At 59.4% G+C, this 25,626-nt stretch overlaps 1 protein-coding gene across 2 annotated transcripts in view; it reads right to left on the bottom strand.

The window, feature by feature from the left end:
- The window catches only part of TTYH2 (tweety family member 2), a 285,330-nt gene extending 263,827 nt beyond the window's left edge, over positions 1 to 21,503 (bottom strand). For both annotated transcript variants that reach the window (XM_059671076.1, XM_059671078.1), the window contains exon 1: positions 21,491 to 21,503. The gene's annotated coding sequence lies outside the window, so the exon portion shown is untranslated. The remainder of the gene's footprint in view (positions 1 to 21,490) is intronic.
- Between the last annotated feature and the right edge of the window lie 4,123 nt (positions 21,504 to 25,626).

Here is a 25,626-nt window from a genome sequence, read left to right as displayed (position 1 = left end):
AGGTCTCCGTCGGCCGCTGGCCCTGCGGAGGAATGCCTTTCCCAGGTCACAGGGGGGTCGTCCATTACTTATTCCTGGAGTCCTAAGATGGACCCCCTGCAGTCCGGGGCTGCCTGAGGAGGCAGATGGAGGGAGGGAGGGGTGGGGTTCGGTTCGGAGGGACCGAGAGCCTGTTGGCTGGACCCACAAGAGCCACAGAAAAGCCAAGCTCTCTGGGGACAGAAAGCAAGAACAGAGGCTGCGATGAGCAGGTGACTCAGGCGGTGGGAGAGCAACCTGTGGCTCGGGCATCGGGCCGTTGCTCTCTGAGGACACTCTGGAAAAAGTGGGGCCTCCATCTGCTGGGTTTCCAAAAGCAGCCGGGGGACCGCGGGACCTCGGTCTGCGCCCACGGAGCTGAGCCGCCGCCTCGTGGCCCCTGGGAGCAGCCCGTCTGTGCTCTCCCACTCCCCTCGCCAACCTCTCTCCCGTGGTTTCCAGGGGAGGGTTCACCCCGTGTCCCGCATTCCACGTAGTTAGCCAGGCACCGGAGAGCCGCTCCATGTACCTTTCCCAGGGCCCGTCCCGGCTGAGGGCACAGGGAAGGGCCTTCCGCAGCCTGGCCCTGGATGGAGCGCCGTGTCCTGCCCTTTGGCACCAAGATGAAAAGATGCAGGTTGTCCTACAGATGGTGGTGGTGCTGGTGGTGGGGAAAGCTGAGGGTGGAGCAGTGGTGAGGGGGCAGTCCCTGAGCACCCGAGTGTTCGCCTGTGCATGTGCATGCGTGTGCGTATGTGTGTGCATGCATGTGTGCATGTTAAATAGAGATGTCCTCTTTTGTGGACTAAGGTGACGGCATAGTGATGCTTTTCGGCTTTGAGGAGAGGGTGGTGTGACAAAGTGGATGCAGAAGGACTGGAAAAATGAGGGTCCCCTTCAGTTGGAGGTGACATGGTGCCTCTCCCTCCATCCACCACTCAAAAGGCCCCGTTGCCAGGACATGGATCTGGGGAGGGGGGAGGTCTCAGTCGATGGCACAGCCTGGGGTCTGGGTTCGGGAGCTCCTTAGTCACCACCTGGGCCTCGTTTTCACCCCCGAACGCCGGGGGTCTTGATCCAGCATCTAGAAGGGTTCAGGGACCTGGAGAAGGCACTGTGTGTAAATTAAATAAGAGTCCAGAGACGAAACGTAATTTTGAAAGGCATTATGGGGAGTCAGAGAAGACTAAGCTAAAGGAACTAAGTTCCCCTTGTCTCAGGACCCCTTGCTTTTTATTAACACAAATTGTCCCAAGGCAAGGTGGAGATATCCGCATCAAAGGCCAAGGCTTCTATACAGAATTTATTGTCGGATTGGGGGAAAATTGCCTACGGCTGTTCAGGGATTGGGCCAGTAGGAGGCAATAACATGTAGATTAAGATGCCCTGAGCTGTCTGGCAGCAAGCAATCATTTTAATGCATCCTTTTCAGGTTTGGGGAAATGCCCTCAGCCATCTCCAGATGAGTCAGCTCTGCTGACCTGCTGGAACTGGCTTCCGGCACCCCCCTGTTGTCCAGTCGGGGCCTGCAGAATGACCCACAACGCCACTGGGGCTGCATGGATCTGCTTCTCTCTGATGCAGGGTTTTAAATATTTTTTTATTGATTTTACAGAGGGAGGAAGGGAGAGGGACAGAGAGATAGAAACAATGAGAGAGAGTCATTGATCAGCTGCCTCCTGCACACCCCCTACTGGGGATCAAGCCCACAACCCGGGCATGTGCCCTGACCAGGACTCGTGACTGACACTCAACCACTGAGCAACACCAGCCAGACTCTAACGGAGAATTTTAAATGGAAGGAGGGCATATAACAAGAACAAGAGACGCACGAAGCAGGGTCCTCATGCTGCCTCCACACTGAGTGCGTCTGCATGGGGCTCTCCTGCTCTGCAACCCCCATCATCCTCCCACAAGGCCGACAGTCAAACCCCCACAGATGGGGGCACCGGGGCCCAGGCAGCGCCTGTAGGGCCGTTGGTGTGATGGGTGGAGGGACTGGTGAGAGCAACCCCAACAGAGTCAGGGTGAGCGTTGCAGTAACCCCTTATTTATTGGGCTCCTCCAGCCCCGTAGTGGCTGGCTCTGCTCAATATTTTATTCCTGTTGCACCTGCTCAGGCAGCAGGCTGCAGGCGCTTTTGATAAATGGATTGAAAGGTTTGTCTAGTTCTGCTGAAGCTTCTGTAAGTGCCTCTGTATCTTCCACTGAAATTATATTGCCCAACTTCCTGTCGCTATTTCTCTCCCCAGTGACTCCTCTCTCCCTATCTGCCAGCTCCCGTGCACTCTCTCTCCTCCTCCCCCGCCATGAGCGTGCACGTGGTATGCAAAGATACACGTGTGCAAGCACTCACACACTCACCTGCATGCGGGGCACCAATGGACAAGACACCAGAGAGGGAATCTATCCACTGATAAGGAAGTGCACCTGCATGCAGCACGCACCCTCATGTGCACGCACCCTCACGTGCCCCCACCCTCACGTGCACGCTCCCTCACGTGCCCCCACCCTCACGTGCACGCTCCCTCACGTGCACAAATGCAGGTGCGGTGAAACCTTCAGACTGCCCATTCTGCACCCATCTGGTCCCTGAGCTCCGAGTGAATGATGAGGAGGGACAGTGCAGGGCCAGGCTCCCCAGAGCCAGGGTGGGGCTGGCTGGGCACACTCCAAGAGGTGATCCCTGCCCGAGTGCCCAGTGGGAGGAGCCCTCCCGCCCCATCCCCTGGCTGCCGCCCCCAGCCTTCCTCCTTCCTCCTCCGCCCGCCCAGCCCCACGGCCCGCCTGGCCAGCTGGAGGCTCCATCGCAGCCACATCTGAAACAGCTCAGGAGCTGCTGGGCCTGGCCGCCAGCCGTTTCCAGAAATAACTTGCTGGGCCTGGCTCCTGGCCCCCCTGGTGGTGATGTCATTGGCCACTGGCCCACCGGGTGAGGTCACAGGCTTCCCCTTCCTCTGCGCTGCCTCCCCGGGGGAGCGCAGAGGCTCTCGGGAGCCTGTCTGCGCCCCATCCTGCTCCAGCCAGCCAGGCAAGGATGCAGGTTCGCCTCCATCTGGGCCCGGCTGAGTGGCGGTGCCAGACGGCGCCTTCCCCCTCCTTGTCGCAGTTACGGAACAGCCTCCCAACTTTCCGTCTCCCCGCTGGCTTCTCCCCTCTCCTGGATGGCGTTTCCAGGTGACAGCGGACTCATGCGCTCCGAGAGTTTCAGTGAACGGCTGGCACCTCCGTGGAGCCCAACCAGCCCCAAATCCTCGCCGCTCCACCCACACGCTGTGTGACTTCCGACAGGCTGCTTCACCTCTCTGTGCTTTCCAATCTTCAGGTCGGAGGTCATGACAGGGCCTGTCTGTCTCCAGGGCTGTCCTGAGGCTCACGGGGGCTCGTGCCTAGAAAGCAGCACATCCGTGGGCGATGACTCTGCTGATTCTGGGACCTCGGTTCCATGTGCGGAGACGACAGGGTGAGCCTCTGTGTGTTGGGGAGAAGTGGGGGGACTCTGGCTTTTCTGTCTTCAAATATGTGATGGGCAGAAGTATGGGCGGTGTCCTCTCCGTGGCTCTCACTTCCCCACAGTCACCCAGCGGGAGCATCCCCAGCCTCCTCGCTCTGTGCTCTGTGCGAGCGTCCCCGCTCATCCGGGGAATTACCCACCGCCTCGGAGCTGGAAGTGCCTAGAGCCCGGCCTTAGACACACTTTGGAAGCAGCTCCTGCAGGGGGCGCTCTGAGCCCCCACCGGACCCCACCCTGCGATCACTCCCAGCAGAAGGAGCCTGGCTCCGTTCCTGGTCGGCCCTGAAGTCATCAACACCGACCAACATCCCAAGACACAAGCCGAGGAGTGAGTGAGAGTGAGAGTGAGAGTGAGAGTGAGAGTGAGAGTGAGAGAGAGAGAGAGAGAGAGAGAGAGAGAGAGAGAGAGAGAAGGCGCGCATGGAAGTGGCCGTGGGAGACGGGCCGTCTGTGGAGCAGGAGTGAAGTTTTATTCTGTGGTTTCTAGTCCAGCCCTGCCCCAAAGGTCGCCGTGGGTCACATGTGGCCGCTGAGCAGTGACGCAGGGCTAGTGACGTCCTCCAAGCATAGATTATGCACCAGATTTCAGCACTTTAGTATCAAAAAAAAAACAAAGAAGCTCATGAACAACTAACTCCTTTATGGTTATTACATTTTGAAAGGATAGTCCTTAGCGCATGTTGCGTTAAATAAAATATACTATTAATCTCACCTGTCTGTTGTTTTGTTTTGATATGTGTGGGTTATGGTTATATATATATATATTTTTAATTTATTTTTATTTTTTACTTTTCCTTGTGGTTACTAGAACATTTGAAACTACAGGTGTGGCTTGCATGCGATTTCTGTTGGAAGCGCTGGGCTACTGTCTTGCTGCGTTCTGGAAAACACCCATTGTTCTCCCCCTCCCAGGGGTTCTGACCTGGTTGGCGTTGTGCCTTCAGAAACCGAGCGCTGGTACCTTCAGCTACACTACCCACCCACCGGCCCTCATTCAGAGTTCCCAGATGAGAGAGATTCCTTCTGGCTTTGTCCCCGTGTGTGGTTTCTGCCTACCCACCGCCCAGCACCCTGAGCTCGCCCTTACCTACTTAAGGGGAGGCTTTCCAAGGTTGGCCAGGCCCCCAACCTCCAGTGCCAGTGGCCCCTCTACGTTTGTGGTCATCCCCATGATTTTGCTTATCCTGGGGCCCCTGCCTAGAAATGTTGCCCCTCTTCTTCACGGATATGGGTCTTATCCATTCTTTAAAAATCTGGGCCAGAGGTCACCTCCTCCATGAAGCCTTCCCAGACCTCTTCAATAGACAAATCACTCGAGGCCACCAGAGAACTGTGCCCCAAACTCAAACTTTTTATGAGGAATTTGCCCCCAGAGAAAGCACCGTGCGACAGCCATTTCTACTCATGCCAATCCCCAGGACAGTCTCAGGAGGCAGCTACTCCGATGACGCCTCGTTGCAATGCGAGGACGCGGAGGCACAGGGGGATGAAGCATCTCGCCAGGACGGCAGTTTGTAGAAGAGGAAGTAGAGTTCCAGACCTGGGGTTCAGTTCCATGCTCTCCCAGCCGGGCCTGATGCCCATGGCATGAGGGAGATTCATGTGCCTCCGATGCACAAGAGTGTGAGAACCAGCACCGCGGGGTGTCCATCGCTAGCCTCTCCCTGCCCTCAGGCCAGGGCCAGGTCCCGGTCCACAGCAGGTGCCCAGTACGCGTGACCTGCCTGAGATCCGCCCTGAGCCACTGGCTCCTCAAAGCCCTCTCCAGGCTGCGCTTTGAAACCAACTCTCATGCCCACACCTCCCGAGGCTGCCTCCCAACCCTCCCCCCGCCTCTCGCTCCTCCACTCCGCCCCTCCCTGCCTCCCCAGGGTCCTCTCGGCGCCTGTTTAAAACTCAGTTACTATCCCGCGACCTCTGCCAGCGGGAATTAATTCCCCGGTTACCACTGCATAAAAGCAAAGCTCTCTCTTTACGGTCTCTCCACGCTTGCCCTTTCTTTTCACGCAGGCCCCTCCGCACTTCCAGGGAATAAATAAATACGGAGTAACTTTGATCAGCCTTGAATGCCGGGCCTCAGCCTCCGTCTGGAGCTGCCTAGAACCTCAGCCTCCGTCGGGGGTCGGGAGGTGTGGGATCGGCCCCCCTGTGCGCCCCAGCCTGAGGCTCTCTGCTCCAGGCTCCCTGGGTCTGCACCCGCCAACCAGCGGCAGGCCGTGGCTTGCAGGAGTGGTTGGTGTGTGTGTGTGTGTGTGTGTGTGTGTGTGTGTGTAGGAGGGTGGAGCCCATGACCACCCCCACCTGTGACTGACTGAAGTCCTCCCAGGGAGACAGGTGAGCCTCGCGCTCCGGGATGGGCGGCTCAGGGGGGTCCGGCCCTGCGCTCCCGCCGGAAGGCAGGTCTGTGTGAGGCCTTTGTGGGCCCCGATCTCCTGTTGTGAGTCAGTTGCGGTGTGTGTTTGGCTCCAGGGACACGGCTCTCGGGCCGCTGGCCACTCGCAAGCACGCTTTGAAGCCCGGGGCTGGCTCCGGGGCGGCGGCCGCCCTCAGCGCGGCCAGGCAGAGGCGCTCACGGTGAGGGAGTTTCTCCGGCCTATCTGGGCCTTCCCCAACCGACACCCCCGTCCCGCGCCTCCCCGCCCGCCCTGAAAATGTTCCTGGTGATGGAGCCCGCTATATCCGAGATAATTGCTTAATTAGGGGAAAATTACTTAAATTTCAGCAGCAGCCAGTGGGCCGTCCTGCCTATAAAAGGCTCTAAGACGCAGCTCGGAGAAAGGAGATCATCGCCCACTCAGCACCCACGCCCCCTCCTCCGGGAGAAGGGGAGGGAGAGCCTGGCGTGGGTGTCTGCCGAGTCCTGGCCCTTTAGCGCACGCGCACATGCACACGCACACGTGCACACACCTACGCGTGCATGACCTTCGGCACCGGCTCAGCTGGGCTCTGCTAGACCCCGGAGAGCCTGCGCTTTTGCCCAGGGCCAGGGCCCCGCTGCTCGGCCAGGGGCAGAGAGCACATGTTGCAGCCGCAGGTGGCCCTCGGTGCGGGGAGGCAGGCAGACAGACGCGCCTGTACGGCATGGCTGCGTCCCGGTGCAACTTCGTCAAACAGGCAGCAGGGCGGGTTCGGCCCCCGGCCAGTTGCTGACCCCCATCCCAGCCTAAGCGCTGGGGATGCAGCTGCTGGCACCGGCTCAGGTGGTTCTTGGTGCAACGCCACGCGCCGCCCACGCACCACGGGCCCAGGGAGTGGAGGGATGACCGCGCTCAGCTGCTGCCGGGCGTGGTTATAAAGACGGGCTTGGCGGGGGCAGGCCTGGTCTCCCGTCCTTGCTGCGTGAGCTTGGGCCAGGGGCTAAAATCTCGGAGTTCCCGCTTCTCTTCTCCAGATTGAGAGTAGCAATCGCCCCTTCCTCCCAGGGTCACAGGGACCCTAAGGGGGACAGTGCGGGTGCAGCTCTTGGATCTGTGGACGCGTGGCGGGGCCTCCTTCTAGGGGTGGGAAGAGAGTGCGCTTGGGTCTTCGAGCTTGGCTCTCAGGAGAGTCCGTGCGGGGAGGATGTAGGATTTCTGTCTCCTCTTTCTCTAAACGTGCCACAATCCTGTCATTTCTTCTGACTGTGCTTCCGGGGGCCACTGAGCTAGTGCAAAGCAGGTGGGAAGCGACTGGGTGGGCTCCGGGCTTTGGCAGCTTCTCTGGCCGCCCCACTGCCCCGACAGAGGCAGAAGCTGGCCTGGGTGAGCTGACTGCCCGCCCCCAAGGGCTGCCCTCGCCTAGCAGGGGTGTTGTCCTGGCGGGGATAGCAGTTTGCCAGGCTGTCCACGAGGGCGCTGGACAGCAAGCACCCGGCCCCTGCTCCTCCCAGCACCCATTCTTCACTCTGATTCTCTCCCCTTTCTAGACCACTCCCTGTCCTCAAGTCCCCTCTAGACAGGGCCCCCAGCCCGAGACCCTCCTCCGCCCCTGGGAACACGAGCAGCCGCCTCCTCAGGTGTCCTGGGCTGGGGAGAGGCCTCCATCTGGAAGGAGCAGGCAGAGGGTGTCATTGGGCTTTGGGCCCCAGATGTCTCCCTAATGTTGGTACCAGAAGACACTGTGTGCCTGCATCAGGGTTGGTTGCTAAATGTGAGGCAATCTGGGGGTGGAGGGAGGGGACAGAAGCCCCAACAGTAAAAATGAGCAGTGACGATGTTGCAATGGACAGAGTGTAACAGGACAGAGTGTGACGGGACTTGGGGCCGTGGGGTCCGGACGGATGCAGCAAGAGCAATTCAGGGCTGAGACCCTGGGTACGAGGCCAGCGCGCGGGAATGAGTGGGTCTGGGCACCGAGGTCTTGCAAGTGACCCCAAAGAGGCTGCTGCGCCCCGGATGCTTCTAGGAGAACCGTCTTAGCCAGGAATGGCAGTGCTAGGATGGAAGCGGGCAGGACTCTGGCATAGAGTAGGGTTCAGGCATATTATCGTCTGGCCAACATATACACAGACACCAGTCCGCTGGCACATCCGGGCCTGTGTGAGTGGAGGCCCGTGTGCTTAAGCGGGCACTACACCGTGTCGAGTCCAGAGACCAGCTTCCCTTAAGTCGCAGTAAAATAGTTTGTGTATGTAGAAGAGACTGCTGAGCCCTAGCTGGTTTGGCTCAGTGAAGAGCCCCAGGTTTGATTCCTGTCAAGGGCACATACCTGGGTAGCGGGCTCGATCCCCAGTAGGCGGCGTGCAGGAGGCAGCCAATCAATGATTCTCTCATCATTGATGTTTCTATCTCTCTCTCCCTCTCCCTTCCTCTCTGAAATCAATTTAAAATTTTTTTAAACATTTAAAAAATAGACTGCTGAATGGGTCTGACTGCAAGGACACAGTGGAGGAGGAAGGACAGGACTCAATCCTGGGCCACAACTGGCCTGGGAGACACAGGGTGGTGGGGAGAGAGCTGTTTGGGCTCCCTTAGCTGACAACTCCTTCCTGGGGTCTGTTTGCTCCCCACTTTCACACACAGTCCCCTTGCCTGTTCCCAGGCTGCTGCGAAGCAAATGAAAGCAGCGCCTACTACTCTGCCCTGACCATCTGCACCCCTCCCAGGGGACCAGCAGGAGGTCAGGCTGGGCCCGGGCTTTGGGGCTGGGCTGGCAGGGGTCCCGTCACGGGGGAGAGGCCGTGGATCCGAGCTGTCCACTTTGAGGCGCCTGGGCAGCAAATTAGGCGCCAGCAACAGGGCACGTTAACGGGGCTGGTGGGCGTGACATGGTGAAGCGGCTCTCTCCCACCTGCTGGTTCTGGGCCTGATCCGCCTGCTCCCCTGCCCTCACATTGGCCCCGCCTCCCCATCCAGCCCCATCTGCACTGCAGCTGCCTCCCAGGCCCCAGCCTGACAGAGGCCTGACAGAGGCCGGGGAGTGGAAGGAGCCCTAGACTCTAGAACAGCGGTTCTCAACCTGTGGGTCGCGACCCCTTTGGGGGTCAAACGAACCTTTCACAGGGGTCGCTAAGACCATCGGAAAACACATATATAATGACATATTGTTTTTGTGATTAATCACTATGCTTTCATTATGTTCAATTTGTAACAATGAAATTGGGGGTCACCACAACATGAGGAACTGTATTAAAGGGTCGCGGCATTAGGAAGGTTGAGAACCGCTGGTCTAGAAGCTAGCAGAAACTCTGACCTCAGCCCCACGTCCGCCTCTTGGCCTTGCGCCCAGGGCCCAAGGCCTGCCCGTATCCCAGTCCCAGTCCCGGCTCCCTGCTCTCTGCCCTTTGCCCTGTCCATCACCTGCTGCTTCAGCAAACTCAAGGTCGTATCATGGTGCTGCTCCCACCCCCACATCTGGGCCTTGCCACCCCCACAACTCCCCCTGCCACCACGTGGGTCTGCCTGCCCGCCCCAGGGGTCTCTTAAGCCCATCCCTTCATCATCTTTCTTTTTATGACCATTTTCCCCCAACTGGTCTTCTTGCTTCCAGCCCCCTACCCCCTTCTCTCTAACACGGCTTTTCAAAGGGGAGGTCCCGGGGCCAGTGGCATGGGCATCACCGGGGCTCGTCAGAGATGCAGACGCCAGTCCTGCTGCGTGAGAGCCTCCGGGGCAGGGCCGAACCTGGTCTCAACAAGCCCACAGGTGACGCTGATGCGCGGGGCTGGGAATTGCTGCATCTAGCACAGCCCTGCAGCTTCCAGAGCAGCCGTGGGCAAACTATGGCCCGCAGGCCGGATCCGGCCCGTTTGAAATGAATAAAACTAAAAAAAAAAAAAAAGACCGTACCCTTTTATGTAATGATGTTTACTTTGAATTTATATTAGTTCACACAAACACTCCATCCATGCTTTTGTTCCGGCCCTCCGGTCCAGTTTAAGAACCCATTGTGGCCCTCGAGTCAAAAAGTTTGCCCACCCCTGTTCCAGAGTGTTCTTCCTACCACCCGAGCCAAGTCCTTGCCCGCTCCCACTCAGCAGCGGTGGGTAACTCTCTTGTGCCCCAGAATTGATTTTTAATTAACTTCTTAAGCACAGTGTTCGAGGCCCTTCACCATCTGGCTCACACTTCCCCTCCCCGCCCGGCCCAGCCCCTAAAGCGTACAGCTACTCCCTCTGACGACTGAAGGTCAGGTTTAAATGTTGCCTCTGCGAAACGTTGCCCACCTTCCTCGTCCTTCTGGGGGTGTAACCACGCCCCTCCGCGCTCTGAGCCGCTCTCCGAGCGATCGTTCTAACAGACGATGAACACCTGGGGACACATCGGCCTTGCCCACCACCGCCAGCTGCCGGAAGCCACAATCACCGTCCGCTGCGGCGGCACATCCCCCGTGCCAAGCCCTGGGCTGGGGCGGAATGTTTGTTGATGACAGGAACCAATAGAACTCCTGATCTATTAGGGCCCACCCTCATCCCCAGCCATCCTCCAATCCTACCCACCCCACCATCTCCATCCATCGCCCACCTGCCTAGACTCAGGGCCTCCGAAGGCCTCTGTCGATCCCTCCTATACTCCCGTAGTCCATCTGAGCCAAGTCACTTCCAGGCGGTCACTGCACGGACAGGAGGTGTAGGAAGAGGGAGGGAGGGGGTCCCCTGGCATCTTGGGCTCCTGTGAGTCTGTTCCCCATCCCGGGGTGGGCTGGGGCTGGCTCCTGAGGTCCCTCCAATTGACAATGTGAGTCTCAACGTATGGAGGAAGGCTGGTACATGGATACTTCAAACCAGCAGCCCACCCTCCTGGTACTTAAGGCGCCAGGATAGGGCTGGGGGGCGGGGCATTAATTTATTTTGCCTCTGTGGTTTTCTTTTTCCACTAGATTTACCTTCCTAATTACGTCTGCTTACAGCGGTATTAGAGTGTTTGTATTCCCCGTGCACACAGCAACTGATATAATGAAGGCGAGGCGGAGGGAGGCAGGGTGGTCCAGGGTGGGCTGGTGGATGAAAATCATGGAAATTAAACCTCTGCCTCAACCCGCAGAACGCACAACTCCCAGGTATGTCATCACGAGTTGTAATTGGTTCAGTGGGGCCTCGGCGGCCTAATTACCTTCAGGGGATATTTTCGACCCGTCATCAAACTCGATCGATCTTTAGGTGTTTGGCAAAGGGAGAAAGCCAAGACGCCGCACAGTAGGGCTCCTGCCGGCTGCTCGGGCCAGACTGAGGAGCAGCAGCGAACTTCCGTCCCCTCCGAGGTCTGCCCCTTAGGACTTGGCCCAGGCCCCCCTCCCTGAGCCCTGGCAGCCCCTCCCACCCAGGGCCCTCCTGTGTCTCCCCAACTCGCATGTTGGAGACCCTCTCTGCAGAGAATGTGCTGTCCTCTCTCTGCACCTCCCACAGCTCAGCTGTGACACATGAAGATTCTGTTGTGATTACGCACACCCACGCCAAACCCACGACGGTGCCCAGGAAACCAGAGCAAGCCTGGGCCCCCTCTGAAGTGAGAGCAGTGTACCCTCCCCAGCTCCCACCTCACTTGCCCTGGGGAGACACCCCAGGCCCCTTTCCTGGTTCTCTCTCTCTCTCTCTCCCCCCAAACCTGGTGCTCAGGTCTCCTAGCAACCTTGACAGGCAGCCAGCCTGGCCAATCACCTGTGGCTGCCGACATCCACCTGCTTCCTGAGGCTGGAGGGAGCCTGGAAACCAAGCTCCCCCACCCCCACCCCCGCCACCCCTCAATGCCACCCACCCCTTCGAGGTCCCTAAAGAGGCAGGCACGGTGACCAAAGCTTCTCACCTCACACTCTGCCCCCACCTGAGGCCCATTCTGCGGCTTCATCGGTGACATTTAACATAAATAGTTTTCTATTCCCAGCTGACCTTTAGTGGCTTTTATCATCAGCTGTGGTTCCTGGCAGGCGGACAAGAGCTGCTGTCTGCCGCCCGGTCCATTCCAGCAGAACGCCCCGAGGAGGCCCCCGGTTCTCGCCGCGTGAAGCCGGAGGCCCCTGGAGATGTCTGCCCGGACGGACGCGGGCCTGCCACTCTCCGCCCGGAAATACCCTCCCGCGTTTCAATTAGGATTAGCGGGGAAATCAGTTATTAAGCAGGTGGTTATTATGGTAATGGAGACACTCCGCATTAGCTGGAGCGGCCGCTCTTGCCGCCTCTAATGGCCACATTTTAAACCCCTAATCCCTCCTGATGCTCAGTGGCAAATACAGCAAGACAGAAACGGGAGGGAGGGCGCCAGACAGGGCGGTGCTGCGCCCCTCCTCCCCGCCGCGCCCCGCTCCCCGCTCCCCACAGACACCATTGCCGGGAGGTGACCTGCTGTAGAGACATTAACAAACCCTCCACCTGAAACCACAGGTCACATCGTCACACCCTAGAAGCAGAAGCCACCCCAAAGCCAGTGCCCACCCCACCGAAGCCCCCCAGCATCTGTCCTGCTGGCGATGGGCGAGCTGTCATCTCAGAGAGCAGCGTGCAGGACGCCTTCTGCAGGGTTTGGGGTTGGGGTTTGGGCAATGGCCCTGCAGATGCTGAGGGTGCAGAGGCGTGTCAGAGAGCCTGAGGCTGGAGGGCGGGGCAGCCGGGCTCTGGTCTCACCCTTCCAGGTGACCTCGGGCAAGTCACATGACCTCTCACAGCCCCAGTCCCTCCCTGGGTCATGGAAGGCTGAGTCAGGGGCTTCTGACCTTTGCCCTGCCCCAGGCTGCCCGAAGGATTTGGCGTTCCCTGCTCGGCAGTGATGGTCTGCTGTGGACCCAATTGTGTCCGCCCAAGTTCGCGTTGAAGTCCTCACCCCCAGTGTGATGGTGTTTGGAGGTGGAGCCTTGGGAGGCCAGTAGGTTAGATGAGGTCATGAGGGTGGGCCCCCTTGATGGCATCCGTGCCCTTATGGGGGTTGCCCGCCTCTGCCCCAGCACTGTACACAGAGGTCATGTAAGCACACAGCAAGGTGGTGGCTGCCCACAAACAACGAGAAGAGGCCTCCGTATGAAACCTACCTTGATCTTGGACTTCCAGCCTCCAGAACCTGGGAAATAAATGTCCATCACTGAAGCCTGTTGTCACGGCAGCCCAGGCTGACTAAGCAAGAGTCCATTGCAGCAGACAGTCTCACGTTAGGCAGCCCTACGTCAGGCCCGGAGAGGGTCCCGGCAGCCTGGTCCTCCCTCCCCGGCCCACGCTCAGGCCTCTCTGTCTGGAGGAGATGCTGTCCTGGTCTCGCTTCCCAACATTCCTGTCTGGTCTGGCCACAGTGACTCCGTGGTTGAGTGTCAACCTATGAACCAGGTCACAATTTAATTCTGGGTCAGGGCACACGCCCAGGTTTCGGGCTCAATCCCCAGCAGGGGGCGTGCAGGAGGCAGCCTATCAATGATTCTCTCTCATCATTGATGCTTCTCTCTCTCTCTCCCTTTCTCTCTGAAATAATAATAATAAACATCCCTGTCCAGCCATCTCTCCCTCTTCCTCACCTCGGCTGGGCCGTGGGCAGCCGGTCGACAGCCGCCTGTGCCATCAACCGCTGAGCTCATAATCCTGGTCCCAGCCCTTTCCAGCCCTGTGACCAGAACCCACACACAGGGCCACCAGGCTCGGTTTCCTCATCTGACAACATCTGAAGGGGATTAACAAGATAACGCAAGGGAAGCAGCCACGTGGGGCTGGTAAGATGGGAGTGCTCTAGAGAGGTCCTTATTGCGGCGATTATTTCACAGATCATCACAAGAGGACGGGGGCGGGGGAGGGGGGGAAAACAAAGAGAGAAAAGGGCTGCGTGGCTTCCTTTTGCTGGAGATCTGAGGAGGAGAAGAAAGAAAAGGCAGAGACCAAAGAGCAGGTGAGAAAGGACAGAATGGAGCCAGGATGGGCAGCAAATGTTAGAGAGAGGTGGGGGGGGGGGGGGAAGGCAAAGATGTCTGCAGGAGGAAGGTGGCTCCGCGGGGCGGCGAGGCGGCGAGGCGGCAGAGGGGTTTAATTTGCCTCCGCCGGCTCCGCTGTGCCAACCGGAAAAGCGTATGAACGAACCGGAGGAGCCCAGACAGAGCTGCGGAGGGAGACGCGGTGCTGACAAGCAGCTCGGGCCGGGCGGCCGGGCGGGCGGGGAGCCCGGAGAAATTATCTCTCTAACCGCTACCTTGGTCCCGTAATTGCCTGCACGCCGCCGCAGCTCTGGCTCTTGGGGGAGGGGCCGCCCGAGAGCCGCTTGGTTGGATTCCTTTAATCTTTTGACACCGCCTGCCACAGAGGAGTGTGTAATTAGGGCGCCCTGCGCCTCCCAGCAGCCCGGCCGCTCGTGCCTTGAAAGACCAGAGCGGTGTTGCCTCGGCCTCGGCCAGGCTCCTAATTGGCTTATTTGCTTCCCTTGGAGTCTGTCCTGTGATTCTAGGGATGAGGACTGCCTCGCTCAGCAGCCAGTGGGGCAAGTGATTTGGGGGGGGGTTGTTGGGGGAGGCTGGTCCGCAGCTGGAAAGCTGTCCACAAGCCTGCCCCCTGAGAGTGCCCACCTGCTCCTTAGATGGGTCATCCCTGACCACGGGCCTGGCCGCTCACAGCTCTGAACCCCCACCCCAGGTCCCCGCCACTTGCTGTTTTATTTAGGTGTATGTAAAATATATTTATATAGAAATTAATAAAATGCATATATAAATAAAATACACATATGAGCCAACTCTGGAGACATCCTATATAATAAAAGGCCAGCGATCATAATGGCGTAACGACCAGAACGACCGATGGACCAGTTGCTGTGAGGTACATTAACCACCTCTCAGTCCCTCCCCTCAGCCCACAGGCTCTGATCACTGGATGGCGAACAGGGAACCACGGGGAACCAGGGTGAGTGGCAACGGGGCGGGACTGGGGACTGGCGAGCAGGTGGAAGGCAGGCCTCTTGGTCACTCCCCCTGGTCACTCCATCTGATTGCTGGATGGCGAACAGGGAACCACGGGGTGGGTGGCAGCGGGGCGGGACTGGGGACGTGAGCGGGCAGAAGATGGCCCTGATTGCAGGCTAGGCCTAGGGACCCTACTCGTGCATGATTTCGTGTGCTGGGCCTCTAGTATACATATATAATAATAAAATACATGTATGTGTATCTGTGAGCCAACTCTGGAGACATCCCCGCCCACCGCCCCAGCACCAGGCGTGACATGTTACTGCTCCGTGGGGCGGCCGGAGCCTCCTGTTCCCACGCTGGGCTGGCCAAGGGTTTGCAGCAGGAGGCAGGGGTACCTGGGGAGGGAGACAAGGTCTGAGGGAGGGCTCGGAGGTGAATGTTTGCAGAGAGGAGGCAGAGGGATCTGGGGCCCCACCTAGACCCGCAGGTGAGAGCCTGCACGTGGGCCAGGCTCCAGGTACCTGCACATCAACTCTGAGAACCGCTGCTCTACACCAGCCATTTCCTACCTCCCTCATCTCGTGGCTCGCACACACTCATTCCCGAAGGTCTGCAGCACACCAAAAAGTATACTACGTTTTTTGCCGATCTGACAAAAAATTGGTATCATTTTGATTCATTCACACCGGACGGCTATTGTCGTGTTGGCTGTTTATTTATTGGACAACCTCAAGGGAAAGAGGTCAGTGGCCCTGACTAAATGGTCAGCTAGTGCGTGTTTTAAACACTCTTATGGCCCACGGGTTGGAAATCGCTGCTCTGCATCATTTGGGAGAGGGGGTGGCTCTCACCACAGGGGTGCGTCTCAGCGATGCGTCAGGAGGAAGTGTGAGCGACTGCAAGTAAATCATTAATAACAGTCACAGTACCAACATCTGCAAACAGTGTCATTTTTTTAAAGAAAGAAAATCAGAGCTGATTCATAGTAATTCTCACCCTGGTGCCACCTCACAGATGTGCCTTCCAATTGGCTTTCTCCAGTGAGTGAATCACAGTCGTGCCCCACACCGTCCCTGAGACGCTCGTGGGAATGTGTCCCCCAGTTGGGGGACCCGTTCATCAGGCGTCCTTTGAACGGGAGAGGAGACGGATAAACCATGGGTCCCACCTGCCTCCCTCCCTGAAGCAGGATCCCCGTCCAGCAGGTCCCAGCACGCGGTCAGTCAGAGCTGTGCCCGAGGCGGCCGTGTCACTGACTGACGGGCCCCGTCCTCAGGAAGTTCTTCCTCTGAAATATGACCGTCCTGGACTCCCACCCATGGACCCTCACTCGGTCTTTGGCATCACACAGAATCAGCTTAACTGCTTGCTCATGTGATGTCTGCATTTGTTTCCCGGGGCTGCCACCAGCTCGGGGTGGGGGCGGGGGAGTCGGGGATGGGGTAGGGGGACTTACAACAACAGAAACTTATTCTCTTGCTGGCGTGGGAGTCAAAAGTCCAAAATCAAGGCCCTGGCAGGCCAGGTGAGGGCCATATTCCTGGATTGCAGATGGCTGTTTTCTTGTGTCCTCACGTGGCGAGAGCAAGGATCCAGGGAGCTAGCTCTCCTGTCCTGTTGCCCAGGGCTCCACCCTCATGACCTAATCACCCCACAAAGACTCCTACCTCCTGACACCATCCCATTGGGCGGTAGGACTTCAACATATGGATTTGGGGGGGGGACATTCACAGTCAGTGCAAAACATCTTCCTTATCTCTTCCAGCTTCTGGAGGCTCCAGCATCCCTTGGCTTATGGTTGCATCCCTCCAGTTTCCACCTCCATCGTCACATGCCTCCTCCTCTTGCGTCTGAGTCTCAGATCTCCCTCTCATGTTCTCGTATGACACATGTCACCGGATTTAGGCCCCTGAGCCTGAGTCCAGCACAGTCTCATTTTAAGATTCTTAACTTAGGGACATCTTCAAACCTTGTCCAAAAAAGGTCCCATTCCTCGATTCTGGTACGTAGTGAAGGACATGGACCCATCTTTTGAGGACCAGCCTTCAACCCACTAAAACATCCCCTGAAGTATTTAAAGGTGGGTTCTCCATGTGTCTCCCCATCCCCAGGTAAAACCAAACCCCAGCCAGCATCCTATAACAGGCCTTCCACGTGACCTGCCTGAGGCCTGGCTGAGCCCCACCAGACGTGGGCAGAGGCCAGTCTCCGGGGTTGACCTACTTTAACCTGTCACAGGAGGTAGCATACAGTGGGCAGAGCACTTAAAAAAGGAGGTTCCCCAAAGCAGGGCCAGGACTAGGGTGAGGCAAGGGAGGCACCCAGGAGGGAACATGTAAGGCGGCCTCCCTCCCAGGCTCCTGCAGTGGCCGGTGGGCACCATACAGTGAGCACTACCTTAAATTTGCACGCTGGGTACCTCCCTGTCTCCACCCTCATCCTGCCCTGGCCTAGAGAAGCCGGCTGGCTGGGGTGATCTTGGTGCTCCCCCTCTTCATGCGTGTTCCAGCTGAGGTGCAGCCCCGGGGGAGCTGCCTGGGAGGGGGAGGGGGAGGGGGAGGCCCCCCACTCAGCTGCGGTGAGGCCTCCACAGCTTCCCCTCAGGGTTCACGGGACCACAGCCCCTGTCCCTGGCTGTGCAGAGTCAGGCAGATTCTGGGAAAAGCAAACGGCAGGTGGCAGAGAATTCCTTTCCCTGAGGGTCTGAGCCACCACGACTGACTCACAAGGTGCTATGGCTCTCGGGACGGTGCCCTGGGGTCAGCGGTGGTCGGTTCCGAGGGCGCGGGAGGTATTCCCAGAGCCTGTGAGCCACCATGTCTCTTCATGGTCCCCCAGTCCCGTGCCCTCCGAGGCTGAGGCTGTCCTCCCAGTGTGGGCCCCAGGCTTCATGCAGGTGGTCCCTGCCACACCTGGTGGCAGGTCACTGGCAGGCTCCCCATCCTCCCTCCTCCCCACGCACCCGCCCTGACTCTACTAGCTACTATTGCTTGCACAGCCCTTTCAGGGTTTGCAAAGCAGGTTTACAGCCCCTTTCATTGGACCTTCAGGGTGACCTTCACCTTAGCCCCACTTACCCATGATGCACCTGAGGCTCAGGGAGGCGGGAGCGGCCCCGGGCTCCACGGCTCAGACCGGGGGTGGGGCCTGGAATGGCCTCAGCTCCTCCAAATGACTTCTGCTCCGGTGCACCCAGCATCTCCGGCTAGACGTCCGGCAGGTGTGCCCAGCGGGTCCGGATGGGGCAGCAGGACCAGGGGCCCTCTGCCCAGGGGCCTCCGGTCACCTCTCCTGACCGAGAAGAATCGGTGATAAACAGGCCTGTGGGCCTGGCCGGAAGGGGAGTCGTCTGGCTGTGGCAAGTTGCCAAGGAGCCCCAAGGAGACAGACAGCAGGTGCCCCGACCAGGAAGGGCCAGGAGGAGGCCTGGTTTCCAGCCATCAGCCCCTCCGACAGCGATTTCTCCGCTTCACTCGCACCGGCTCCCACCTGAGTCGCTCATTCCTGGAGAATGCTCACCAACGGCCCCTCTGCTCCTCCACCGGCAGCGACAGGGGCCTGGCATTGCTCCGTGCTCCATATTCTGCCCTCTCTACCCCGGTCCGGGGCACAGACAGCCAAGAATTCTGCAACTCACTCCCCTGGTTGACGTCCAGCTCTAAGGGGCCTCCCCGCCTGTGGGACTGGGGGTGGCAGCCCCAGCAACCCACACAGCTGTTATGTCGAAGGTTTGGGGGAACTTCGATTCTGTAGGCTGTCAGCTGCGGTTGTGCAAAAACTGGGTTCCGTCGTCACACAAGTTTGGGAACCACTGGGTTAAGCAATGCTACATGGATTTACTCGTTTTTTTACTTAATCCTCACCAGAGGATATTTTTCCCCCTGTTGATTTTTAAAGACAATGAAAGGGACGGGGAGAAACAGAGGGAGATAAACATCCATTTGAGAAATACACATTGATTGGTTGCCTCCACACACACCCTGCTGGGATCGAGCCTGCAACCAAGGTACATGCCCTTGACCGGAATCGACCCCAGGACTCTTTCGTCTGTAGGCCGATGCTCTATCCACTGAGCCAAACCGGCTAGGGCTGGATTTCCTTTCTTTAATGCCAGACTCAGCTGTGCGAGCACGTGCCTTGAATCTCTGGGAGGGGACAGACTCCGTGGCATTTCCCAGAGTTCCTTGAACATGGAACCCTTTCCTTGCAGAGCAGGCATGAGATTTGTATTCTGTAGAGCATACCTCCCGACATTCTGGAAATCTCCAATTCCAACCATCGCTCTGTATCAAGGTCTCTGCCTGGGCTCCCTCCTCCTCCCGGCCTCCCTCCCTCCCACCCGCAGGGGCCTGGGGGGGAGGGGGAGGGGCCCGGCCCAGGGAGGCCCGGTAGGCAGGTGGGTTCCTCTGGCCCCGCGCCCCCTGCCTGCTCTGGAGGGTCCGTCCATCTCCCTTATCAGGCGGGCAGCAGGGCAGCCGCGCGGGTGTTTTATGGCCCTATCGTGTGTGAGATCTTGCCCATTAGGGAGAGGCTGTCAACGCAAAACATAGATTTCAAGACACTTTCTACTCCGAGATTATGAATAACCCCTCCGATCATTAGAAGTGGAGCATTTTTTAAAAATCCAATTTGTTTCCCACCTCGAAACCCATTTACTTTGCTTTCCCCCCACCCCGCCGCGGTAGGAAAGGGGGGCTGGAGGCTGGAGGCTTCCAGAATCCTGGCCCTGGAAGCGTCCCACCCCTGGGATTATCTGTTACCCACTCCCTGTCGCACAGCGTGTCTGCCTATGGGAAGGCACCTCGTTAGAGTGGGACAGAGCGGGAGGGGGTCAGCATCCCCAAGGAGGGTGGGCCCGTCCCAGAGGGACGTGAGGGGGACCACGGGGAGACAGCGAAGGGCTCCCCCGTAGGGAAATGTGGGAAGGTGCTCATTCTGATTTGGCAAATCCAAAATAATGTGCAAACCCGAGATGAAAAGCAAACAAAAATACGAAAGGGAGGCAAAAGGGTGTGGAAAAATCTCCATTTCTGTCCGTCTCCTCCCCAGCCTCTGGAGCTGGGGCACGTCCCCGCCTCCCCCACGCCGTGCGGCCTCATCACTCTGCCGTGAAAACTGACACGGAGATTCATCGCACGCGTGCCCTCCTTCGCCGCTCATCAGCCCACCGCGGGGACAGGAGCTGTTCATCTTCCTTCGGCTGGGCTTGCAGCCCCCAGAACACTGGCGAGGGCACCTTGCCCGGCTCCGTGGTCACGTGGGCGTGGGGGCCCTCCCACAGGCTGGCATTCTCTGCGGTCGCAGTCTGTCCGCCTGCTCAGGCCAGGCCAGCGGGGACAATGTCTTCTCAGCTGGCCAGACACATCTCCCAGGAGCTGGGGCTGCCCAGGTCGGGGCCGGCCTCCTCCATCACTCAGCAAACCCTCGCCCTGCACCATGTGCTGGAAAAAGCAAGGAGCCAGCCACCCTCCCTGCCCTGGAGAAGGTCCATGTCCTGAGCACAGAACAGCTGTGTGTACAAACTCGAGTGCGAGGATGGGGCGGGCAGGAGTGACCAGGAGCCCGGAGGAGGCGGTGGCTGGCCGCTGGAGGTCCCTGGGAAGTGACCCGGGCCCGCGAGGATGGCGAGGAGGTAGCTCCTTGAGCAGGTGAAATGCTGTGCTTTGCTTGTCGTATCACTGTTCTCGGAAATGACCTTATTTGTATACGTTCTCATTGGTTGTCTTTCCATCCTCCTAAAATCTCTGCCATCTCCAGCCTCATCAAATAGACTCAATAAAGCCTGTGTCTATTTTGTTTGTCCATGTGTCCCCAAAACCTAGACCAGTGCCTGGCACACTGGTAGGTCCTCAAAAAAGAAATAAATAAGTGTATAAATGGTTGGGAATTAAGGCAGAGGGGAGGGAAATGAAGGCATAGGGAAGGGTCAGGGTGAAACGTCTTTGGCCACGAGGGACAAGTTCCTGCTTTGCTCATGGCCTCACAGGAATCTCCTCCCGACTTCCTACCCGGGCAGTGCCGGGGTAAAGGGGGGAGGCCTTGGCAAGAGGTCAATGGCCCTGACAGTTTTCTTGATGACTCCCGGGTCACCAGGGCTGCCGGGGAGAAGGCCCCAGGTCACGGGGGCTGCAGAGGACCGGGACGATGGGTGGGAGCTGCTGACCAGCCCCGCCCCACACCCATCTCGGGTGCCCACGTGGCCCCCACTTCTGCCTTGGTCCTTTTAGCTCTCATTTGTACGTGGGCTTCAGCCCAAGCTAAAGCCTCAGCAGGAATCCGGCCGGGCTCCCAGACACTTAATTGGAGCCGGGCTCGTCATTACCGCACACCTGTTCCCCAGCACCATATGGTCCGAGGTAAATAGCCTGTAATTGTTTATCCAAAGTCAATTCCGCCGTGAGGCGGGGAGGGGCTGCGGGGCCGCCGTCCCTGGCTCCCCCGCGTCACTCCAGCTGCCGGCCGTCCCCAGGCGGCTGAAGGACAGAGCCCGGCACAAGGTGAGGGAGCCGGGGGCCGCACTCCGCTTCTCCGCCGGCTCCGAGGGCAGGTCCCTGCCCGGCTGTGTGAGCTGCTGGGAGCTTGGCAGCCATGCCTCTCCGCCTTGCCAACGTGGCCGAGCAGGTGGGCCCTCTCAAGGCCCCGGCTCATTTGTCTCTTCCCCCTGAGGAGGGCCTGGGCTCGGACCGCAGCCCGCCGCTCTCCAACTCCGCGGCCTTAGGCGAGTTTAATATCTCAGACCCTCGGCGGCCGCGTCTAGCAGAAATAAGGGCGGTGCCTTCTGCCTCCCGTGGTCCTTATGCCAGAAGGAGGCGGCATTTACGGGTGCGTCCTGATGTCCGGCCCACGGCCGGCTGCTGTGGACAGAGGCTGTCATTTAATCCTTGTCACAGCTCTAGGCGGGCGCTTGGGTTAGGCCCACTTTACAGATGAACACAGTGAGGCCGCGGAGGATTCACGCTCCTGTCTGCCGCCGCCCACCCAGGCAGAGCTGAAACTCTCCAGCTCCGTTGCTCCGGAGCCCAAGCTCTTGACCACCGCGCTGTCTTTGCAGTGTGAGACCATGCAACCGCGGGCCTGTCGTGGGGCCGGGAGCACAGCGGAACCCAATGAACGCCCACTCCCTTCTCTCTGCCCTGCCTTTGGTGAGCGTGGCCCGCCCCTGCCCCCACTCAGGCTGCTGTGTGTGCAGCATGCAGGCTGCCAACGTGCCTGCCCCCCGCACAGCCTAAATAGGGCAATCCTGCCCTCCTGGCCCCTGGCCTGTGCTCGCTGGCCAGCCTGCCCCGGAGAGGAGGGAGAGGAGAGGAGGGAGAGGAGGTGGCCCCGGGGGTGGCCGGTGCCTGGTGGGCCTGGCGGTAATGCGGGCAAGTACAGGCAGCCAGCAGGGCCCCTGACAGCGGCAGACACCTGGCCTTGGAGGAAACCGGAGGTATTCATGTTAAGAAAGAACAAGGGACACTGAGTATTTGGGGGGCCCTGGCGGAAAAGGCGGCTTCATGCAGGAAACAGAGGGCTCAGCACCTGGAGGGAGCCAGAGCCTCCAGAGCACACCCACCCGGGGCCTCATTTCAAAGCGCAGGAGGGGACCCTCTCCACGGGCTCCGGTCCTTGCCCTTCCCGGCCCGGAGCTCCTGGCCTACGTGGAGCAGCCCCCGGAGGCGGACGGTCCCCCAAAGCCCCGGCGAGTAGGTGCCGTGTCCTCTTAATCTGCACCGAATCGATCTTTGACACGGTGGGGGGCCCGGGCCTTGCAGCGCCGATGGATCCCTCTTGCCCGGAGACACCGGCTCCTGCCTTAGAGCCTGCCTGGGCCTGGCAGCAGGCTCGTGCTGGCTCAGGTCAGGCTCTGACCCCCGAGCAGTCGGCAGCAGCTGCCCCTCGGCCCAGGCCTTGAACCAGACCTTGCAGGCGGCTCAGAGAAAGGATGGAGCACAGTTCCTGTCCTCTCTCTGGAGAGATAGACTTCAAGCTTCCCGGACACACACACTTATCGGACCTTAAAGACAAGCTCCTGGAGGCAAGCCCGCGGCCACCAGGAAGCCCAGCACCTGAGGAGGAGAGGAGGGCGCTGGAGGCCCTGGGGGCAATCGGGGAGGCCTTCCCGCAGGAGGTGCCCAGGGGGTAGGGATCTCTGATTCCCATGGGCCCTCAATTGCTCTGTGGAAGTGAGGGGCTGAGGCAGGAGCAGAATTTTGTGAAGGAGAAAAACTATGTAGGAAAAAGAGAAAAGAGCTTTTCCGTCTGCCCGGGGGGTGCCCTTTGAAGAAGAGCAGCAGCGCTGACGCCCGCCCATGTCTCCAGGAGGAGGAAGGAGTTTTGAAGGAACTTAAGCTGCTGCATAAATTGGCCCCTCAGGGGAGGCCTGGCAGGAGGCTGCTGGGTAAGGGGCGTGGGGAGATGCCCTCGGCATGGGAAGGGGGTGCCGTGTCCCAGCAGCAGGGAGTCCCTCTCGCCCTGCCACTGTGAGCCTCCAAGGAAATCCTTGTAAGTCAAACAGGAACTGGGTCCTGGGTGGGGGTGGAGGTCGGGCAGAGGACGGAAGGGAAGGGAAGGGAAATGAATACACACTAGATCTTGTTCTGCGGCAGGCACGGGACTGGGCGATGTATGCACAGGACCTCACTCCATGCCCCCAAAACAACCCTGCAAGGTAGTATTGCTCCCATTTCACAGGTGAGGAAACTGAGGCCGGAGAGATCAGGTCACTTGCCCAAGGTTACACAACCAGAGCTGGCACTGGAGCCCAAACCACAGGGACCTTCCCGTGAAAGCACTCGGGGCAGGACGGGGTGGGGGGGGGGCGCTGGACAGAGTCCCCACTTCTCTGCACACTGGCCCGCATGGAATTGGGTCAATCCCCGGAATTTCAGGACAGCCAGCGCTGGCAGGGGGTGAGGGGAGGGAGGAGGCCTCCTCTCCGGGGCTCCTCCTCTCATCAACACACACATTTCCAGACCCGACAGCACCCCCCATCAGCCAGTGCCAGCGCCCTGCCACCTCCTGGGCGCTCCTGGGCCAGCACCTGTATCTCTCCAGCTGGGGCCAAGCTCAGAACTGGGGAGCTACCGCCTCAGGAGCTGCCTGGCCAATATGAGATTGCCATCAGAGGACCAAAGCTCTAGCTTCCATCCCATGGGCGGAATAACGTTGGGGGGCTCCTCACCGTCTCCCCGGTTCCCCAGCGGAGCTGAGCATGGTTGCCCATGGCATCGACCCCCTTTCCTTAGTGGCTTCCTCCCCGCCCGTCTCACTTCCCCACCCATTGTGGTGCATCCTGGCCTCTCCTCCCAAATACACCGCCTGCGCTCACACCCCATCTCAGTTCCGCTTTCGGGGGGGCCCCACCCTAAGGCCTCCCGTGTGCTCTTCCTCCAGCCTGCGCCCTCGCCCTCGCTCTCTCTGAGCCTCCCGTCCCCCCAACTCGCATTTATCAGGAGTGAGGCAGCAGGTATTTGCCTTGAAGAGACGTAGCTAATAACCAGATCACAGGGGACGGGGGACACAGGATCAAATGCCACCGGGCCCGCGAGGCCACGTCTCCACCGCAGCACCAGCTTTACCGTCCGGCCGCGGCTGCCGGCCCCCTCGCTGATGAAGTGCGCTGTAAGTGCTGAGTGATAATAACACCCTAAAACACTGCCGTGCTCCAGCGCAGGCTGGGGCTCCAGATAAAACGCCAGTCAGCCAGACAGACAGACAGACAGACAGATTATCGGGCGGAGGGGTGTTCTGGGAGCCTCTCCCGCAGCTCCCGGGGCCTGCCTAACAGAGAGGCCCAATCAGACCACTTCAATTACTACTCAGGGGCGAAGAGCTGAGGGTCGGATTGAACCCCACTCGGAGCTGGTGTGAGGTCATCGCCTGTGCTGTGCAGAGCTGATGGCGGCGGGCTGGGGGGGGTCGGGGGGCAGGGCAGGGCAGGCTCTGGGGGGCCGGGCAGGACCCTGAGAATAGGGAGGAGGGGAGTGTGCTCTTCTGGGGGGTGGGCGGGATTGGGGTCCTGCAACCCGTCATCTGGGCTGACCTGGGGGTCTCTTCCTGCAGCTCCCCTGTCTGTTCTCACTGAGGCGTGCCCGAAGCCCGAAGCCCAGCAGGCCTGCCCCTGTGCTGCCCTCCTCCGCCCCCTCCTCTCGGGGCTCTGGGGAGAACCCCTGTCAGCCCCAGGAGAAACTTTCCCCCGAGGAAGATCCCAGTGCCTGGCACCTCCAGGGAAGAGAACATGCCGGGGCTGGCCAGGGCCCGAGCGCTCCAGGACCGGCGACTTGCTGGCCCAGGGGCAGAATCGGGGTGAAGGAGGAGAGCCCACCCAAGGCGGGTAGGGCAGGGCCGTGAGGGATGGACGGAAGGAGAGGTTCCCCCTCGGGCGGCTGCCTCCCGCGGGAGGGACAGGTGGTGACACCCCAGGAGCCACGCAGGGCGAGGCTGCCTCAGCCCCAGCAGGTCCAGCCGCCTGTCCCCCTGCCAGCCTCCCCCCAAGTGAGACATCAGAACGCCTGCTGCTGCCCGTGTTGGAGAATCGAGGGGGGCCCCTCCCCCCGGTGGGAGCGTGCTGTGCGTTTTGCTGAGCGGAGAGACTTCTTCCCTAGAAGGCCATGGACCCTCTGCAATTTATTCGACTCAAGGTGCACATCACAAAGAAGAAAAAAAAAAGGAGAGAGGAGGGAAAGGGGGAGGGGAAAGGGCGAGGAGGAGGCAGCAGGAACAATTTACACCGAGATTTATGTGGGAGAGGAAATAAGAAACGTTTGATTTCTTCGGAGTCCTTCGCAGAACGGAGCAAGGCGGCTGCTGCTGGGCTGTGGTGTGTGTTTTAGTGAAAA

Source organism: Myotis daubentonii, chromosome 16 (assembly GCF_963259705.1).
Source record: "Myotis daubentonii chromosome 16, mMyoDau2.1, whole genome shotgun sequence".
Lineage (NCBI taxonomy): Eukaryota > Metazoa > Chordata > Mammalia > Chiroptera > Vespertilionidae > Myotis > Myotis daubentonii.
Note: the sequence above shows the minus strand (reverse complement) of the source record. Positions and strands in the feature narration are given on the sequence as shown.